The 20,123-nt window shown below is 44.1% G+C and overlaps 1 protein-coding gene across 3 annotated transcripts in view; it reads left to right on the forward strand.

The window, feature by feature from the left end:
• The first annotated feature begins 1,099 nt into the window (after positions 1–1,099).
• Positions 1,100–20,123, forward strand: part of LOC121578384 (sodium-coupled neutral amino acid transporter 3) — an 86,403-nt gene continuing 67,379 nt past the window's right edge. For 2 of the 3 annotated variants that reach the window (XM_041892739.2, XM_041892741.2), the window contains exon 1: positions 1,100–1,355. The gene's annotated coding sequence lies outside the window, so the exon portion shown is untranslated. Of the gene's footprint in view, positions 1,356–18,841; positions 18,941–20,123 lie in introns of those variants that run through there. The other variant, XM_041892740.2, reaches the window with a different exon arrangement.

The raw sequence follows: 20,123 nt of genomic DNA on the forward strand, positions 1-20,123 counted from the left end.
CTTAGACATGTTGTTTTATTCATAAAATAGTGATGCTCTGACTGCAGGAAAAACGAGCTGCTAGCTGAAACTGATTGAGCGCGGGTCATTGACGTGCACAATTTTTTCCAGGGAATTACCGCTTTAAATTTCTCTGCCATTATTATTATTTTTAGATTGGCCTTGGCATTGCAAGCATATGGTCTTTAATAACATTTTAAAATGTATTAATTTTACAATTAAATTATAGTGGAACATTTTATGCATGTTACCTCAAAGCAAATGAGATCACATGCCCCTCCTGTGAACTCTGGCGCCCCCCTAAGGGGGGCGCGGACCCCAGGTTGGGAACCACTGATATGATGTACTGTTTTATCTTTTGTTTTATATGTAATATAAGTGCTTTAATATGTTTGGACCCCAAGAAGAGGCAGCAGTTAATGGGGATCCCTAATAAATACAAATACAAATACAAATCGGATGCAAGCTGAGCAGACACAAAACACTAAGTTGGTGAATTTAGTGGAAACCTGCCCATTTGTAATACGCATGGTAACAAGCATTTTTTGTTACACTTCTGTAATTACATACTGCAATACTACCAGGCACATGTTGTTATTACATTGTATCTATGAGTTGTTACTGTTAACTACAATACTTGCTACTGTGTAATTACACATGTAATTACACTGTAATAAAGATCCCTTAAAAGAAAGTGTTACCAAAAATGGTAACACAAAAGGAGTCAACTAAGTATGGAGCTAGCCTACAGGGAGTACCAGTACCAGATCAATGTGCAGGGGTACCAGGTAATTGAGATATGTGGCCTACATGAAAGCAGGGTAAAGTGACTAGGCATGGGGATAGATGGGGATAGATAATAATAAGAGTACAGTAAAGAACAGAGTAGCAGCAAATGGTGAGTGTAAAATTGTGTGTATGTGGATGTATGTTTGTGTGTGTGTGTATGTGTGTTTGTTTTACAGGCAATAAAAACTCAGGACATGAAGGTGAAGTTATGAGCGAAATGAGAGCCAGTTTTCCGTAGTCCACCGTGCGTATAATTTTCTCACGGCGCGCATAGAGTGGGAACCATGAACGAATAGGATCTAGGGAAGGAGGCGGAACTTAAACGAGCCCCACGGCTCAGCTATACAGTAGACTATTTACAAATGCCGTTAATATCTCAATCGACAATTTTCTGTTAGGCTACTACGAGAGATAATTGAGTGCGCGCGATTATCGAAGAGCTTATATAGAGAAGAGACGGAGGAGTCAAGAAAGAGAAGAGGAAAGTGTTGAGATAGAGTACAGGTGTACAATGTCTCATTAATCGCGGAAATCATTCGAAACCAGCGTGGCACTCGACTCAACTGGTAAGATTTTAGTATATTCCATTGTTTCATATTCCAGTGACTTGTCAAATGTTCGAAAGTTTTGATCAATTGTTTCACAATTTAATAGCCAACATCATTAATTCAATGTTTTTTTTTTTTACATTTTCAAAACTGTAGCTCGAGAATTTGCATTTATGAAAGAAACCCAATTGAGCGTCAATACATTAGTAAAGATAATAACAAATACAAATAACCATTCCTTATTCACATGAATGAACAATGCCTTAATATCATATATACGATTTAATTAGTCTATTTATCCTTATTGTATTTCTTTTGATAATCTTAATTTACCGTGACGCGCAAATGTCACCACCATGTGCCTTCTTGGAAGGAGTCAATTGTCAGTTAATTTCATTGTTTGTGATTTGAAGACTACATAACACTCACATTTTCATTTGATATAGCCACCTTTCACAATATATTTTGTGCACTCCATGTGTGTTGACTCAAGTTTAATTGTCGGATAGCATAACCATGATGAAAACAGTGCATGCAAATAGCATGGTCCCTGATATTAACAAAATAATAGTACACTGTAAAAATAGAAAGACTCAAAACACCAAGATTGTGTAATGAAACCATGAAAAGTAATACACCTAACCTGAGATCTGGTGTTTGGAGGGTGTTTGAATCTAAACCCAATGTATGTGTTATGATACAAAGAAAGGGTTATAAAACAGAATAGAAGTACTCTAAAACATCCAGAGTTGTTCTTCAATCTGAATATTGTTGTTTTTAAGAGTCTTGTGAAAGCACTTTTTGGGGGTTCAGTGAGTGTAAAAGTCTGCATCAAAACACAATATATGTTTAAAAAGAAATCTGACTGTGTCGCTTCTACAATCAAATGGTTAAGAAAAGCAAATAGTTTATAAGCTAAATATTGATTGACGATAAGGGCCTATGGAGAATATTTTTGGGTGGAATTCCACCTTTTTCTATGCTTTATTTAAATGGATTAGGAACAGGAGGAGATGGAGAAGGAGCAGTGGCGTGTATTCATGGATGCCAAAAACATATAAAATCATTTACAGTGCCTTCAGAAAGTATTCAGTCCTTGACATTTTCCACATTTTGTTACGTTACAGCCTTATTCTAAAATTGAATAAATTGTTTTTTTCCCTCATCAATCTACACACAATACCCCATAATGACAAAGTAAAAACAGGTTTTTAGAAAGCTTAGCAAATTTATAAAAAATAAAACAACTGAAATATCACATTTACATAAGTATTCAGACCCTTTACTCAGTACTTTGTTGAAGCACCTTTGGCAGCGATTACAGCATCGAGTATGACCCTACTGTCACGTTCGTTTAAGGACGGGTCAGACCAAGACGCAGCGTGAAATGCATACATGTTTATTACACCGATAAACACACTAACAAAACAACAAACCAACGAAACATGAAGTCCTAAGGCTAACCACAAAACAAGCCACTACACGGAACAAGATCCCACAACTACTGATTGCAAACAGGCTGCCTAAGTATGATCCCCAATCAGAGACAACGAGCGACAGCTGTCTCTGATTGGGAAACACACTCGGCCAAACACAGAACTACAACACCTAGAATGTAACATAGAAATACTAACATAGACCCTGACTCAACATACAAGAGTCCCATGAGTCAGGGCGTGACAGTACCCCCACCCAAAGGTGCGGACTCCGACCGCACAAACCTTACATAACAGAGTAGGGGCCGGGTGGGCATTCCGCCTCGGAGGCGGATCCGGCTCCGGGCGTGACGACCACATACTCTCCGCCTCCCTGTTGCGCCTCTGGTCTGGACCTCGGCGCGCTGCTTCCCCTCTCCTTCCTCCCACAATGTAATAAGCCCTGTCTGGGCCCTGGTGTGGGAGACCCCGAACCTGGAGAGGGGCTGACGTCTGGGTCTAGACTGGAGCTGCTGAACCGGGCACCGTTGGAGCGGACTGCTCTGGCTCCGGAGTGGAGCTGCTGACAGGAGCTGGACTGTGCACCGGTGGAGCGTACTGCTCTGGCTCCGGAGTGGAGCTGCTGACAGGAGCTGGACTGAACCCCGGTGGAGCGGACTGCTCTGGTTCCGGAGTGGATCCGCTGACCGGAGATGGACTGAACCCCGGTGGAGCGGACTGCTCTGGCTCCGGAGTGGAGCCGCTGACCGGAGCTGGACTGGGAATCGGTGGGACGGACTGCTCTGGAGTGGAGCAGTCGACCGGAGCTGGACTGGACCCCGGTGGAGCGGACTGCTCTGGCTCCGGAGTGGAGCCGCTGACCGGAGCTGGATCAGGCACCGGTGGAGCGGACTGCTCTGGCTCCGGAGTGGTGGAACAGGCACGGGCCGTGCCGGACTGGACACACGCACCACTGGCTTGGTGCGAGGAGCAGGCACGGGCCGGACCGGACTAGGAACACGCACCACTGGCTTGGTGCGAGGAGCAGGAACGGGCCGGGCCGGACTGGAGACACGCACCACAGGTCTGGTGCGAGGAGCAGGAATGGGCCGGGCCGGACTGGGAACACGCACCACTGGTCTGGTGCGAGGAGCAGGCACGGGCCGGGCCGGACTGCAGACACGCACCACTGGCCTGGTGCAAGGAACAAGAACAGGCCGGGCCGGACTGGAGACACACACCGCAGGTCTGGTGAGAGGAGCAGGAACGGGTCGTACCGGGCTGGCGACACGCACCCCTGGCTTGGTGCGGGGAGCAGGTACGGGCCGGGCTGGGAACACGCACCACTGGCTTGGTGCGTGGAGCAGGAACGGGCCGGACTGGGAACACGCACCACTGGCTTGGTGCGGGGAGCAGGCACGGGCCGTACCAGGCTAGCGACACGCACCACTGGCTTGGTGCGTGGAGCAGGAACATGCCGGGCCGGACTGGGAACACGCACCACTGGCTTGGTGCGGGGAGCAGGAACGGGCCGGGCCGTGAATCTACTTCCTCCTTCTCCCTACGAGCCTCCTGCAGTGCCTCCTCTTGAATGGAGCTCTCCCGCTCTATTCTTGCTATCAGCCCCCGTAATGTGGTGGCCTCCTCTCTTAACCTGCAGATCTGATCCTTCTCTCTCTCTCGGCACTCCTCCTCCAGTGAGGACTCCTCCGGGAGCCCCCACGAGTTAGGGAACAGAAACTCATCATCGTCGTCATCCTCCGACTCCTCAGTATAAAACTGTTCCCACTCTTCTTCGCATGGTCATAGGGACTCAACCTGGAAACCCACCGGGTGCAGTGGTCGGGGTTCTTCTCTCTCGCTCCCCGACCACTCCTTTAGCCCCCCCCCCAAAAAAAATATTGGGGCTGCCTCTCGGGCTTCCTCCTCGGCCGGCGCCTTCTGTGTTGCCGTTGCTCCTCTCATGCCTGGGCTTCCTTCTTCGCCCAGGGTCCTTTCCCCGCAAATATCTCCTCCCAAGACCAAAATGTTCCCCACCTGTGTCCAGGGTGTTTGCTCCTGGGCACGCTGCTTGGTCCGTATTTGGTGGGATCTTCTGTCAGGTTCGTTTAAGGACGGGTCAGACCGAGGCGCAGCGTGAAATGCATACATGTTTATTAACATAGAATATCCACACCCTGACTCAACGTACAAGAGTCCCATGAGTCAGGGCGTGACAGCTACAAGCTTGGCACACCTGTATTTGGGGAGTTTCTCCCATTTTTCTCTGCAGTTCCTCTCAAGCTCTGTCAGGTTGGATGGGGAGCGTTGCTGAACAGCTATTTTCAGGTCTCTCCAGAGATGTTCAATTGGTTTCAAGTCCGGGCTCTGGCTGGGCCACTCAAGGACATTCAGAGACTTGTCCTGAAGCCACTCCTGCGTTGTCTTGGCTGTGTGCTTAGGGTTGTTGTCCTGTTGGAAGATGAACCTAAAGGATAAAGGATCTCTCTGTACTTTGCTCCGTTCATCTTTCCCTCAATCTTGACTAGTCTCCCAGTCCCTGCCATTGAAAAACATCCCCACAGCATGAGGCTGCCACCACCATGCTTCACCGTAGGGATAGTGCCAGGTTTCCTAGAGACGTGACACTTGGAATTCAGGCCAAAGAGTTCAATCTTGGTTTCAATCTTGTTTCTCTTGGTCTGAGAGTCTTTAGGTGCCTTTTGGCAAACTCCAAGTGGGCTGTCATGTGCCTTTTACTGAGGAGTGGCTTCCATCTGGCCACTCTATCATAAAGGCCTGATTGGTGGAGTGTTGCAGAGATGGTTGTCCTTCTGGAAGGTTCTCCCATCTCCACAGAGGAACTCTGGAGCTCTATCAGAGTGACCATCGGCTTCTTAGTCACCTCCTTGACCAAGGCCCTTCTCCTCCGATTGCTCAGTTTGGCCGGGTGGCCAGCTCAAGGAAGAGTCTTGGTGGCTCCAAACATCTTCCATTTAAGAATAATGGAGGCCACTGTGTTCTTGGAGACCTTCAATGCTGCAGAAATGTTTTGGTATCCTTCCCCAGTTCTGTGCCTAGACACAATCCTGTCTCAGAACTCTAAAGACAATTCCTTCGACCTCATGGCTTGGTTTTTGCTCTGACATGAACTGTCAACTGTGGGACCTTATATAGACAGGTGTGTGCCTTTCCAAATCATGTCCAGTCAATTGAATTTACCACAGGTGGACTCCAATGAAGTTGTAGAAACATCTCAAGGATGATCATTGGAAACAGGATGCACCTGAGCTCAATTTCGAGTCTCATAGCAAAAGGTCTGGATTCTTATGTAAATAAGGTATTTCTGTTTTTTTATTTTTTATTAAGTTGCTAACATAAAAAAAACCTGTTTTCATTTTGTCATTATGGGGTATTGTGTGTAGATTGATGAGGAAAAAAATGAATTGAATCAATTTTAGAATAAGGCTGAAACGTAACAAAATGTGGAAAAAGTCAAGGTGTTCTGAATACCTTCCGAAGGCACTGTATCTTTCGTCTCTCTGTGTTTAATAATTTTCCTTCGATTCAGGCTGAATGTGTCTCACTGGAGAAAGCATCAGAGCGAGCGAAACAGCGCCCCTCTGTCTCTGTATGTGTAGGCCATTTATCTGATGCTGTCTGGTCAAAAACAGCATGACATTGTTGCTACCTGTAGCATTTGGCCTCCCTTGATTAAAAAAATAAAATAATAATAATAGCCAATCAGCATTGAGCTAAACTCAGTGAGCTCAAATGTAAATGGGCCTTGTGCACCAAAAAAAAGTGTCAAGGGAAGCCAGTTTGAATTTGGCTTCACACCAATCACAGCAAATCAAGCCAAACGTCATTGACAGAAAAATACTTGAATTGTTGCATCTCATTGTGTTGTCCTCCGGTGGCTAACTAGCTAGCTAAAATTGACCCTTTCCTAAATTAGCAATGGATGGAGATAGGGATTTGGACTTGTGGTTTTAATTAATTATCCGTACTGGCTAATGATTATAACGGCGATTCTGAGCCAACCATAAATTCCTACATTGTGCCTCTGGCCTGAGAGGATGGAAGTTAAATATGTAGCTAGATGTAGGCTAATGTCAACCAGCTAGCCAATCGTTGCCCATGGAAGGAAGTTAGGGTAGTGAGAAAGCATTTTATCCAGGTAGTCTAGGACAACAAAAACTAAAAGTGTGTACTGTATGACAGTCATAGAGTGTTTCGGCAACATGAAAGAGAGGAGGATGATATTGGCGTTTCTCTACAAGTAGGGTGAGTCAACATGTTTTTCTACACAAACACACACACACACACACACACACAAATCAGTACTATTGGAAGCCACATTATATTTAGCTTATGTTGATTGGACTAAATTGTTTTTGGAATATTTTAGTTGTCACTGTATTAGACTAAGCAAAGGTGATGTGATGATGTTCAAATGTTGAAGTTGAAATGGTGCTAGTTGTCACGCCCTGGCTCTGGGGACTCTTAAATGTTGAGCCAGGGTGTGGATTTTCATTGTTTAGTTTTCTATGTATTTCGTTCGAGATCGTTTATATCTATGTTGGCCAGGGTGCAGAGCATATGAGCGGAGTGGAGCGGGAGCGAGCGTGGAGCGTGAGCGGACGGATTTTGACAGAGCGCAGAGCGGCATTTTTAAAAGGACGGAGCGTCGCCCTATGTCCCGCTCCAATTTCGCTCGCTCACACCACGAGTCTGAAGCATGCTCAAGCCTGACCCAGAATCCATCTGTTTAATTTAATTTGTGTCATCCATGAATTTGTATTTTATAGAGCGAGAGGAGCAGCAGCAGCAACAAGAGAAAAGGGTTGAGGAATTCAAAAGTTTATTCACTGCACGTAAAGGCCCAACCATAACAAGGGAGAGAAAAAGAGAGCTGGATGTAGCATTTTTTGAAATGATTTTCATGGACTATGAACCGCTGAGTAAAGGAGAACGCGAAGGGATGCAACACTTCGCCAGCGTAGCTCAACCGGGCTACACCCCCCCAAGAAACTATGATAAATTAGTACTTTACTTTGTCAAATTTACATCTGAGATGCCCCATTCACATGCTTCAGCTGGCGATCAAAAACGCAGTTATCAAGCACGACAACATTAATAGGCTGTTAGTGAAAGTCGGGCACCTGGTGAAAAGTGTACGCAAGAGCACAGAGGAAACCAACCAATTAGGTGTCCGCTCCACAAATGCCTGCGCCATTCGATGGAGCAGCCAGCTGCGGATGATTCAGTCGTTCATCCGGTTGTTCCAAAAAGACCCGTTATGGTAAAACAAACTCAAGTCTAATGTTGCTAACATCACCCTGAATCAAGTACGGCAGCTGACGCACCTTGTCAGTGTACTGACACCACTAGCAGACCTCACAGACAAAATGCAGAAGGAGCTGGGGAACCTGGGGATGATCCTCCCTGCTGTCACAGAAATCAAATCCCTGCTCACCGATTACACTCACGCTGCACTTCTAATGGGCATCGCTGCTTTTGCAGAAACATTGGCAAACAACGTGTCAATTCGCTATGGAATATACTATACTGAATAACATCTCATTTTAGCGTCAGTGTTAGATCCCCGTTTCAAGACAGAATGGATAATCCGAGATGAGTCTGTATGCAACAAATTCGGGGAGATAAAGTAAGGCTGTGGTTTAAGCTAAAAGTGAAATACATGCAGATTTTGTTCCTTTTTTGGAGGGAGCGGGGGGCGATTTGAGTGGAGCGCGATGCAAACTGCGTTGAGCGCTGAGCGATAATGAGCGGACTGGCCTGATGTGGCTTTGAGCGGGGGGAGCGGAGGGGTGAACAGCTCCGTGAGCGAGGAGCGGAGATTCTCACCGCTCCACTCCGCTCATATGCTCTGCCAGGGTGGTTCCCAATCAGAGACAGCTGTAGCTCGTTGTCTCTGATTGGGGTCCATACTTAGGCAGCCTTTTGGCATGTTAGGTTGTGGGATCTTGTTCCGTAAGGTTTTGTGTATAACCTAGGACTTCACGTATCGTTTGGTTTATTGTTTTGGTTCGTGTATACACTAATAAAGAATGTAGGCTTATCACTCTGCGCCTTGGTCCGCTTCATCTGTCGACGATCGTGACACTAGTGGTGCGAGCTATTGTTTTCTTTGCGATTTGCGGTAACTCTCTGGTGTTCTAAATCTATAGTTGCTTAGTAGTCCGACTATGTCGGAAACATTAACTTGATTGACCATGCTGTAGGTCATGTAACTGTTTGTTAAATGCAATATGCTTTGTAGACTCTCTGGTTTTGTGATAAAACAAAGATATGGTTGAATTTATTCTGCCACTGTGTCTTCTTATTGTCTCGGCCTTAGGCCTATATATCGCAGTGAAAGTATCTAATTCTGAACTAAACAGAACTCAAAACACCAAAATAGGGATTTCCTGTAGTGCTCCCAGTCCCTGGCAAGGTGTTGCACAACAGTTGATTAAGTGGTGTTAAAACACACCATGTAATGTTTCAAACTATCTCAGGAGGATGTGTTTCAATACTCCAGCAAATTTAAGGTTTTGTCTCCTTCACGTTGGTGGCAGCTCAGTTGCCACTAGTTTGGTGTTACAAAACTAAAGGCAACAGCATGCTTCGGTTCGGTTGGCGCCTAGCTGAGTTAAACAAGTGTGCTCACATATTCCCTTAGACTTTCGCTTGAAAAACTAGAAAATAGCAGCAATAGTACTGTTTGACCATCTTGACACGCCTCAAAATAGTCCGAAATAATCAAAGATAACTAAACAAATATATAATTAATTTTGACTTTTTGCCGAGGATATCTTAGTTGCACAACTTTACATCTACATCTAACTAAGATGTTTGGTGCAGTATTACTCAAGCGAAAAAATGTGCATGAAAACGATTAGTCTCTCTTTTGAATGACAACACACACTTTGAACAATCCCTACTGTTGACCAACACTGACGAAGGGGCGTAGACTTCGGCTACCGACTTCGGCTTGCCTTGAGAATTGTTTTTGTGTACACGAGCAACTGAAAGAAATCTTGCCGAAGACCAAAACTAACAAAAGCGTCACAAATGTCATAATATATGAACAAACCGTTCTGAACTGTTTCGGCTGGGAAGCATGTGGACGCCTTAAAGCCCTGCATCCGACAGAGAGAGAAATAAACAATATTTTCTGACTGGACATTTTGCGCTCTGCTTTGGTGGAATTCTCTGCTCTGTTGCCTACATTTCTCTCTTGCGTTCTGTATCACATATTTATTGAAATGGGCTATAACAAATAGGAATAGGCAAATTGCGCCACTTGTGTGCTGCCCTGCTGTGCGCTGCGAAACTCTGTCCTTTACTGCGTAGCACCAGTCAAGTTCAAATAGGCTAAACCATCGTCTGTCACATCACAATGTCGTCACCATCGACGATCGGTGTCAATCATCGTCGGTAGACGATGCTATCGTAATATCGCCCAACCCTAGCATCCTGTGGTATTGTCATGAAGAAGGCAACAAGTAGCCTAGAGACCATAAATCAGTGCATGCTGGATATTGAGCACATATCCCGAAATGCATGTGGTAATTGACACTAATGTGTTACACTAACGCTCCACTTAGGTTAGTTTGAACACAGTCTGCCATGTGTCAAGTCTTCCTATATACTGCCCCTGAGATGACCATTGAAAGGTATTTCTTACATAATCTATTGAAATGACATTTCAGTACTTTTCAGTGTGGATCAGTAGATTTCAGTTGAAACTGACCAGTGTTTCTGGCCAGCTGGGGCACATATTGTTTTTTGTGGAGTTTGACTCTAGACCTGCATGAGTGTCCTGCATGATTTCCCGGGACAGGAGCTGGGGTGTGATGCTTTCGACTTTGGACTCTATCTAAACACTACTACGCACCATGAGGGGCAGGGCCAGGGTTCATGAGGCTGGAGAACAGGGCAGATAAGCAGGCCCACGGTCAATGCCCCCCAGCTAGGGCATGACGGATTGGAGTAGATCAGTGGTCACCAACCTTTTCTGAGTCAAGATCACTTTCTGAGTCCAAAAGCAAGCCGAGATCTACCGCTCAGATACAAAAAAAAACATAACTTTAAAAACATACGCCTATGCAACATTAACCTATTAAAAACAGTTCTGTAGCAATGAGGTTTGTGCCGTAGGCTCAGCCAGGTCACCCATGATACAAGTCAGTATTAGAAGTCCATCCATGTCTGAGGACGCCACTAGGGGCAACAGTGAGCGATGTTACGTTCAAGTAGGTTTGGGTTTTGCTAGAGTGTTGTGGACGTGGATGGGTGTAAGCATCTGCCTCTGGTGCAAAAGGTTGCATGTTCAAATCCAGCAATATGAAGTTGTTTTTGAGATTTTTGTTTTAAGCCTATCCCAAACCTTAACCCTTGCCTTAACCATTCAGAGTTAATGCCTAACCTTAAGATTTCGGAGTTAATGCCTAAACTCAACCTTAAACACTTCGAAATGTGACGTTTGGAACAACTTCGAAATTTGATGTTTGAGAAACATGGATGAACGTCTAATTCTGACCTGAGACTGTGAGAGCTTGTTGGTAGGCTATAGGCCCAATACATTATCACAGCATATTGGCTATGCTTGAATTGCCCTGCCAATGTTGTTCTTCTTAGACAATTTAGGAATTATTTCAAAATTGTAGGTAGATGATCACACTGGTAATAGACCATTTGTTGTATTACTTGTGAGGCACAGCTGAGTGAGCGTAATAATTTGCTTTTTATTTTATTTTACTGGACTGATGACCTGCATCTGATGGTCAGTCTGAGGGAAGGGAGGAAGGGAGAGCGCACCGGTTAGGCTGACTAACCGTCCCTCCGCTCTCCCTCCCTCTGCTGAGAAAAGGGGACACAGTCTTCCAGCTGATGGCGAAACTCAAGTCACTCTGCATTATTTCTGCCTCATGCACCAATTTATGTTGTTACTCCTATGACCAGAGAAAGGGAAATATTCCTTGATATTAAAAAAGACACAACCCGCTAATAATAACAACGTAAGCTTATCGAAACACTTTGCTATACTCATTCATTGCAGCTGCAGTGCTGGTTGTAGCGTCAGTGGAAGTAGGGAGAACGCGCATTTTATGGCTTATAAAATTGTTGAACAAAGTCTTGACAGTGCTGAATAATAACTTAAACATTAACAGCAGGTCTTTGTTGTATTCATTGAGTCTCTGTCCAGTCATGGTTTTAAAAGTTTTTAAATCTCACAGTATCAACTTTGCCGTGCGCTCAAGGCTTATTTTTACAGCCTGGCTCGAGGAAACTGTGCAGACACAGTGATCTGAGCTATCGGATTGGCCAGCGGTAGGCCTATAGGTGCACTTGATTTCCTCTCTGGGCCTGCCGGGTATGTGGAGTTCTACCTTCAGACACATGAAATGGTTAAAAATGGGAACGCTTTGCCTTCCTGGCGCTAGGGCAGCTGAATCAAGTGCACCTACCGCCAACGGCGCTAAATGGCTTTATTGTTGTTGTTTTTTACAGAAATGTTTGATGATCGACTAGGAATGCCTCATAATCGACCGGTTGGTGACCACTGGAGTAGATTGGTTGACCTGGCTCAGTATTCAAGATGTGATTGGTGGGTGGCTGGGGACCAGGCTGGATGGGAAAGTTGCCCAGCTGTGCTCTCCTGTCAGTCTGAAGTGAAAAGCCCTGTGAATAGCTCTGTTTGAGCCAAGCATCCAGCTCTGTTAAAGTGGAGTTTATTCTTATCCCAGTCCTTTCTCTATCTGGGCTGGATGGGCCTCCTTCAGACCTGACCTTGTCACATGCTGTATTAATACAGTTCAACTCACAGGACAGTCTTTGTTGATGTTTGTAATGTATTGTTCCAGCCACTTATAGGGTCACTATACAGTAAAGCTGCTGCTGTGTGACTGGAGTTGTACTGTAATGACCTGTTGAGGTTTCCAGCCCAGAAAATTACAAACGATGCCATGGAATGCCATAGCTTTCATGAAGGAAGAAATGCTGTTAGTTATGACTGTATCATTCTCGTTACAGGACTGTAGTACATGATCTTCAATGGTGAAAAACTAACAAGAAAAATGCAGAGGTATAAAGCAGCTTTAAAGAGCCTAACTGGAGACTCACAGAGACACTCACCTTCTTTTGCTGCTGTACTATAAATTCTGATATACCGGTAACTGCCAAAATAAAGGAAACACTTGAGTAAATGAGGGATACAAAGTATATTGAAAGCAGGTGCTTCCAGACAGGTGTGGTTCCTGAGTTAATTAATTAATTTACACAGTGGCATGTATTCATGGATGCCAAGGGAAGCCAGGCTTCCCCAAATATTTGACCCCAAAATTTTTTATTTTGTTTTCATAATTTTCCGTCAATTCTCAAGTGGCTGAATCTCACTGGAGAAATCATCCAAGCGAGGGAAACCCCCTACGGCGCCCCTCTCTCTCAGTATGTATAGCCCATGTATCAGATGCTGTCTGGACCAAAATATTATAACATGTTGCCGCCGTAGCATTTGATTGATTGATGGCAGCAAGCATTTGGCCTCCCTCGATAAAAAATAAATAAAATAATTAGCCAACTGTGGGTTATTCTGGTGTAGCAAAACACCCCCCAAGGGAGGCCAGTTTGGATTTGGCTTCACACCAATCAACTCACTTCCTACACAAAAAGTGATTTTCAGAAAAAACTTGTATTTTTCTGGTCTGCTTGTGTTGATGTCCTGCAGTAGCTAGCTTGCTAAACCGGCCCTTTCCTTGGATGGAGATGGGGATTTGGAATTAATTCTCTGTACAGGCCAATGATTATGACGGCGAATCAGATCTAACCATAAATTCAAATATTGTGCCACTGGCCTGAGACGATTGAAGTTCAATATGTAGCCTAGTAGGCTCACATTAACTAGCTAGCTAACTTAGCGGGTTCATTGTTGCCCATGTGAGGAAGTTAGGCTAGCAAGCATTTTAGCTAGGTAGCCTATGTCAACTAAAACTAAAAGTGTACTGTATGACAGAGCCATAGACCATTTTGCCAACATGAAAGAGAGGAGCATGGCATTGGCGTTCAACTAGTCTACAGTTAGGGTGAGTTAACATTTTTTGTTTACTTGGGCACGCACACACACACAGACAGAAATCAGTATCATGGACAGCCACATGATATTTAGCACCATTGATTGGACTAAATTGTTTTTAGTATCTTTAAGTTTGTTTTCAGTGTATTAAACTAACCATATATAGCCTTGTTGATTTGATGATCTTTAAATGTTTACATTGAAATGGTGCTGGAATAGCGGAGACAGTGCTCCTGTTGTCTTTGTGCTGACTTGCAGTAACTCCATGGTTCTAAATCAGAGTTGTTTAGTAAACTGTCGAAAACATTAACTTGCTTGACCATGCTGCAGGTGATATCTGTTTGTTACATGCAATATTTGCTTTGTGGACTTCACCGGACAGATGTTGCTCTCCGGTTTTGTGACGAAACGAACATATGTGTAGTTGAATTTATTCCGCCACTGTGTGACTGTCACAGCCTTATTGTATATCACGGTGGCGTATGAACGAATGGGTTATAGAGCAAACAACGCAAATATCACAACATAGGTTGTAATATGACTTTTTTACTGGCTTGGCTTCCTTTGTGATTTTACCCACGCACCACTACTGAATTTACATTCCATTAACATGCTTATAAAAATGCTGGGCAGGCCATTAGTTTGGCCCTTATTTTGTCTACCACGGCTCAAATCAGATGTTATTTGTCACATGCTTCATAAACAACAGGTGTAGACTAACAGTGACATTATTACTTATTGGTCCTTTTCCAACAATGCAGAGTTAAAGATAAAGATACAAAAATACAAATTAAAAACTGAAATAGTGACACAAGGAATAAATACACAGTGAATAACGAATAACAATAATGAGTAAAAACAACACGGCTATATACAGAGAGTAACAGTAGAGTCGATGTGCAGGGGTACAAAGTAACTGAAGTAGCTATGTACATATAGGTAGGGGTAAAGTGACTAGGCAACAGGATAGATAATAGAAAGTAGCAGCAGTGTATGTGGTGGAGTGTGCATGTGTGTGTGTTATGTGTGTGTGGGCGTATGTAGTGTGTGTTGGGGTGTCAGTGTAAGTATGTGAGTGTGTGGGTACAGTCCAGTGTGTGTGCATAGACTCAGTGCAAGAGAGTTAGTGTAAAAAAGGGTCAATGCAGGTAGTCCAGGGAGCCATTTGATGAGCTATTTAGAAGTCTTATGGCTTGGGGGTAGAAGCTGTTCAGGGTCCTGTTGGTTCAAAACTTGGTGTGCTGGTACCGCTTGCCGTGTGGTAGCAGAGAGAACAGTCTATGGCTTGGGTGGCTGGAGTCTGTCAATTTTTTGGGCCCTCATAGGATGACAATGCCCCCATCCACAGGGCACGAGTGGTCACTGAATTGTTTGATGAGCATGAAAACGATGTAAACCATCTGCCATGTCCGTCTCAGTCACCAGATCTTAACCCAATTGAACACTTATGTGAGATTCTGGAGTGGAGCCTGAGACAGGGCTTTCCACCACCATCAACAAAACACTAAATTATGGAATTTCTCGTTGAAGAATGATGTTGCATCTCTCCAATAGAGTTCCAAACACTTGTAGAATCTATGCCAAGGCACAGTGAAGCTGTTCTGGCCCATGGTGGCCCAATGCCATATTAAGACACTTTCTGTTGGTGTTTCCTTTATTTTGTCAGTTATCTGTATCTGTTCATTAAAACACAACAACCATCAACCAATGACCTGACCTCAATGTAATGGATGCAGGTGTTTATTCTGACAGGGGCTTTGAATAAGGGAAGTAAATCAGAGTGCTGCGTGATGTTACAGAGTTGTGTGATGTCGGATCTTAATTTGAGCCAGTTTGCTACAGCAGGAAAATAATCCTGCAGCAACAGCAAATGTGAATTATTATGTGGATTATAATTAATGGACATTTTTGTAGGGGTTGATACATTTTTCGTAAGGGGAAAACAAGTCTGAAATTTCAAAGTGTAAATTACAAACTTCAGAAGCCTTTTTTAACCTCAAATACATTACATGTTTTAGTTCTCCTGCAACAGGGTAATCAAATTAAGATCCTACATTGGCTCTTTTTACCGATTCTGATCTTTTCGACTCGTTCAGTCAAAATAAATAATCTTTAGACTAATGTTTGTTCATTAGAGTCAGTAATGCCCAGAGCACGCAGGACCCCCTACTGGCAAACGATGAACTAGCCTCTCGTTCACGTCGTTCACCATACAGGACTTATTTGAGCTGTCATTTGTGATAGACTCGTAAAGGTGTGCTTTAAACAATGTACATTTGTTCATTGCTAGGCATACACATACGATTATTTCTTGATACATTCAAAACAAGGTCTAGTTGTGGCCACAATCGGACTAGATTGTGAACGACTGTTGACCGAATGCATTGCTTGACTGCCGCGAGGGTGATAAGCACAGTTGTTCGTGAACTGCAGCCCCCAAAAACGATTTGTTCTAGAGTTTGTTGAGCAGAGGCTGTGTATGTTTTGGTTCTACAAAGCTGTGTCCATCTTAACATTCAATAGTCAATTAATGTAATTTATTCTTGCACCATGCAATCAATTATCAGTTCTAAACATGTATTTTTCTTCTCTATGCTCATGATCTATTTCCCTGCACGCAAATTACAGACAGTGGTCGGAGCATGTCTCTGGAGCCACTGAGCCGGAGGAGCATGTATTAATCCTGCTGTAGAACTCATTGCGGCAAGCACTAGCAGGTCAAATGAACGACAAAAATGAACGAGTCAGTCAGAAAAATAAACCATGACTCTCGAGTCAGTAAAGAGTCTTTCAAAAATAATGAATAGTTCGCGAACTGCACATCACTAGTAGTTTGTGGAGTCACAAGTGTAAGCAGATCCAATGCAGCCATCCTGACCTGGGCTCAGACCCAAAGTTGTGCCTCAAGTGTCAGAAGAAGCGAAGTAGCGCCTGGAGCCTAATTGGAAAGTGGCCCTGTGGCTAACACTCTGTTACCAGGCTGTTCCTTAGAGCAATGTTCCCTCTAAGTAACCTCTATAATGAAGTCAGCTCGGGAGGTTTATTTCTTTCATCTAAAATTCTCAGCTGGGTATGTGTTTATTTCAGTACCACTGACATTTTATTTTGCATACCTGTCCTTTCATGTAGGTTGATTACTCACTTTGCAGTAAGTTGACATTTCGCCCCTGTTGCTTCTAAGAATAATGTTTAAATGTTTTCCTCACGACTCCCTCAGACTGAAGCATTGTTTTGTGCCTGCAGGGATTTTTTTGTGCCTGCAAAATTGATTTTGGCTCTATGTCCGAACCAGACCAATGAGGAGAGGGGGAGTTTGCATCACTAAATGGTTTGTGTTGGCTTTGCTTAACCAGGTTTTGAAAGGGTGGGGTTCATTTGCGTAAAACCATTTTCACACGTTGTGTTTTTAACAGGTTTGAAAATGCTTTGGTTGCGCTGTGTTTGCTTGGTTTTGAGGCTAGGGTATAACACTTTTGTAGTGCACTTTCCCTGTGTCTGTCTTGTTGGATCAGGTTTTAAAAGGTAAAAGTACTTGTACAGCTCAGTTTATATTGTTCACATGCCTGGCACCTGCCATAGCCTAGCGGATAGAGCGTTGGGCCAGTAACCTACTGTGTGTAGACTTCACGTTCTAGACTAGTGTGCTGTCACAGAGCTTTAGCATTATTACACCATGCTATCTAATGGTCTATGGAAAGTACCTGCAGGTATCATGGTTTTCCATTACAGTGGGATCACTGGGTTACATATCAAATATCACCCCGGCTTCAGTATATTTCAATGGTTTCCAGCAAGCTATAAGGATTGTCGCCTGACGTGGCTGAATTTGATGAGACGTGGTGTAACTGAGTAGAACAGCTGCCCTTGAGATTATCAGCTCTATATCTCAATGTGGACTGACTGCCCATGGCACAGAGGCACCCCATTCCCGTCGCACAGTTGCTAGATTCAGTCCACTGGCTGTATGTATCCCCATGCACACTTCTTTGGGTTCTCTCAGCTCATGCATCCACATTGGGGGGCCCAAGCCCTGAGACTGTGAGAACGGGATGGAGGATCAAAGATGAAATGGTGGTCGAATCATCCACAGCACTTTTATTGGTGGGAAACATTTTTGTTCCACTCTCTCTTAATTACGAGCTAACAAACTAGTGAACAACTATGAACAACAAGATTATTTTGTGGCCAATAGAAATTAATGGTAAATAATGTATTGTCATTTTGGAGTCACTTTTATTGTAAATAAGAATAGAATATGTTTCTAAACACTTTTCCAAACATATTCAATTCAAAGGTGTTCGATGGGGTTGAGGTCAGGTCTCTGTGCAGGCCAGTCAAGTTCTTCCACACCGATCTCGACAAACCATTTATGTATGGACCTCACTTTGTGCACGGGGGCATTGTCATGCTGAAACAGGAAAGGGCCTTCCCCAAACTGTTGCCACAAAGTTGGAAGCACAGAATCGTCAAGAAAGTCATTGTATGCTGTACCGTTAAGATTTCCTTTCACTGGAACTAAGGGGCCTAGTCCGAACCATGAAAAACAGCCCCAGATCATTATTCCTCATCCACCAAACTTTACAGTTGGCACTATGCATTGGGGCATGTAGCGTTCTCCTGACATCCGCCAAACCTAGATTTGTCTGTTGGACTGCCAGATGGTGAAGCGTGATTCATCACTCCAGAGAACGCATTTCCACTGTTCAGGAGTCCAATGGGGGCGAGCTTTACACCACTCCAGCCTAAGCTTGGCATTGCGCATGGTGATCTTAGACTTGAGTGCAGCTGCTTGGCCATGGATACCCATTTCATGAAGCTCCCAACTAACAGTTATTGTGCTGACGTTGCTTCCAGAGGTAGTTTGGAACTCGGTAGTGAGTGTTGCAACCGAGGACAGATGATTTTTATGCGATATGCGCTTCAGCACACAACGGTCCCGTTCTGTGAGCTTGTGTGGCCTACCATTTCGCGGCTGAGCTGTTGTTGCGCCTAGATGTTTCCACTTCACAACAACAGCACTTACAGTTGACCGGGGCAGCTCTAGCAGAGCAGAAATTTGATGAACTGACTTGTTGGAAAAGTGGCATCCTATGACAGTGCCACTTTGAAAGTGACTGAGCGCTTCGGTAAGTCCATTCTACTGCCAATGTTTGTCTATGGATATTGCATGGCTGTGTGCTTGATTTTATACATCTGTCAGCAGCGAGTGTTGCTGAAATAGCTGAATCCACTAATCTGAAGGGCTGTCCACATACTTTTGTATATATAGTGTCCATGTAACCGCCAAAATAAAGGAAACATTTGAGTAAATGAGCGATAGAAAGTATATTGAAAGCAGATGTTTCCACACACGTGTGGTTCCTGAGTTAATTAAGCAATTAACATCCCATCATGCTCCTCATGTATAAAAATGGCCAGTTGCCCATTATTTTGGCTGCCATTGCTAGAAGAAGAAATCTCAGTGACTTTGAGGGTGGGAGTGTGTGTGTCAGCCACCAGGGCCTGGTTTTCCAAAACATCTTAAGGTCATCGTTAGAACCTTCATAGGAGCATCGTTAAATATCTGAGCTGTTTCCCAAAACCATCGTTATTAACTTTGAACTTGAAAACGCTCGTAAGCCTGCCTCATACAACTAGTAGAACAGCCAAGTGCGTCATTAGATGCTTTTCTTCCCTCCCGCGTCATACACAGAATATTAAACTTCGGCCGATGTAGGAAAGATGCATCGTTAAAACATACTCGTAAGCCTAAGTTCCATTGCTATCGGGAATCCCAACCCAATTGAACACTTATGGGAGATTCTGGAGCGGCGCCTGAGACAGCGTTTTCCACCACCAACAAAACACCAAATGATGGAATTTCTCGTGGATGAATGGAATGGCATCCCTCCAATAGAGTTCCAGACACTTCAAGAATCTATGCCAAGGTGCATTGATGCTTTTCTGGCGGCTCGTGGTGATCCAACACCCTATTAAAACACTTTATGTTGGTGTTTCCTTTATTTTGGCAGTTACGTGTATAGTGAGCATTATGTTTGGAACATCAAATCTCAATAAAATCGCAGTATCGAATCGCAATACATATAGAATTGTGAGAATCGCAATACATATCGTATCGGCACAAAAGTATCGCGGTAATATCGTATTGTGAGGTCCCTGGCAATTCCCAGCCCTAACACCCACACACACACACCCACACACACTATTGTCAACTTTGCCAAGTTGGACTGAAGATGGTCCCATCCCATTCAGAGGGCTACCAGGCCAGGAGAGGAAATCATCATAAGTCCCTTTGTCTCTAAGCACTTA

The sequence above is a fragment of the Coregonus clupeaformis genome, chromosome 12 (genome assembly GCF_020615455.1).
Source record: "Coregonus clupeaformis isolate EN_2021a chromosome 12, ASM2061545v1, whole genome shotgun sequence".
Taxonomy (NCBI): Eukaryota; Metazoa; Chordata; class Actinopteri; order Salmoniformes; family Salmonidae; genus Coregonus; species Coregonus clupeaformis.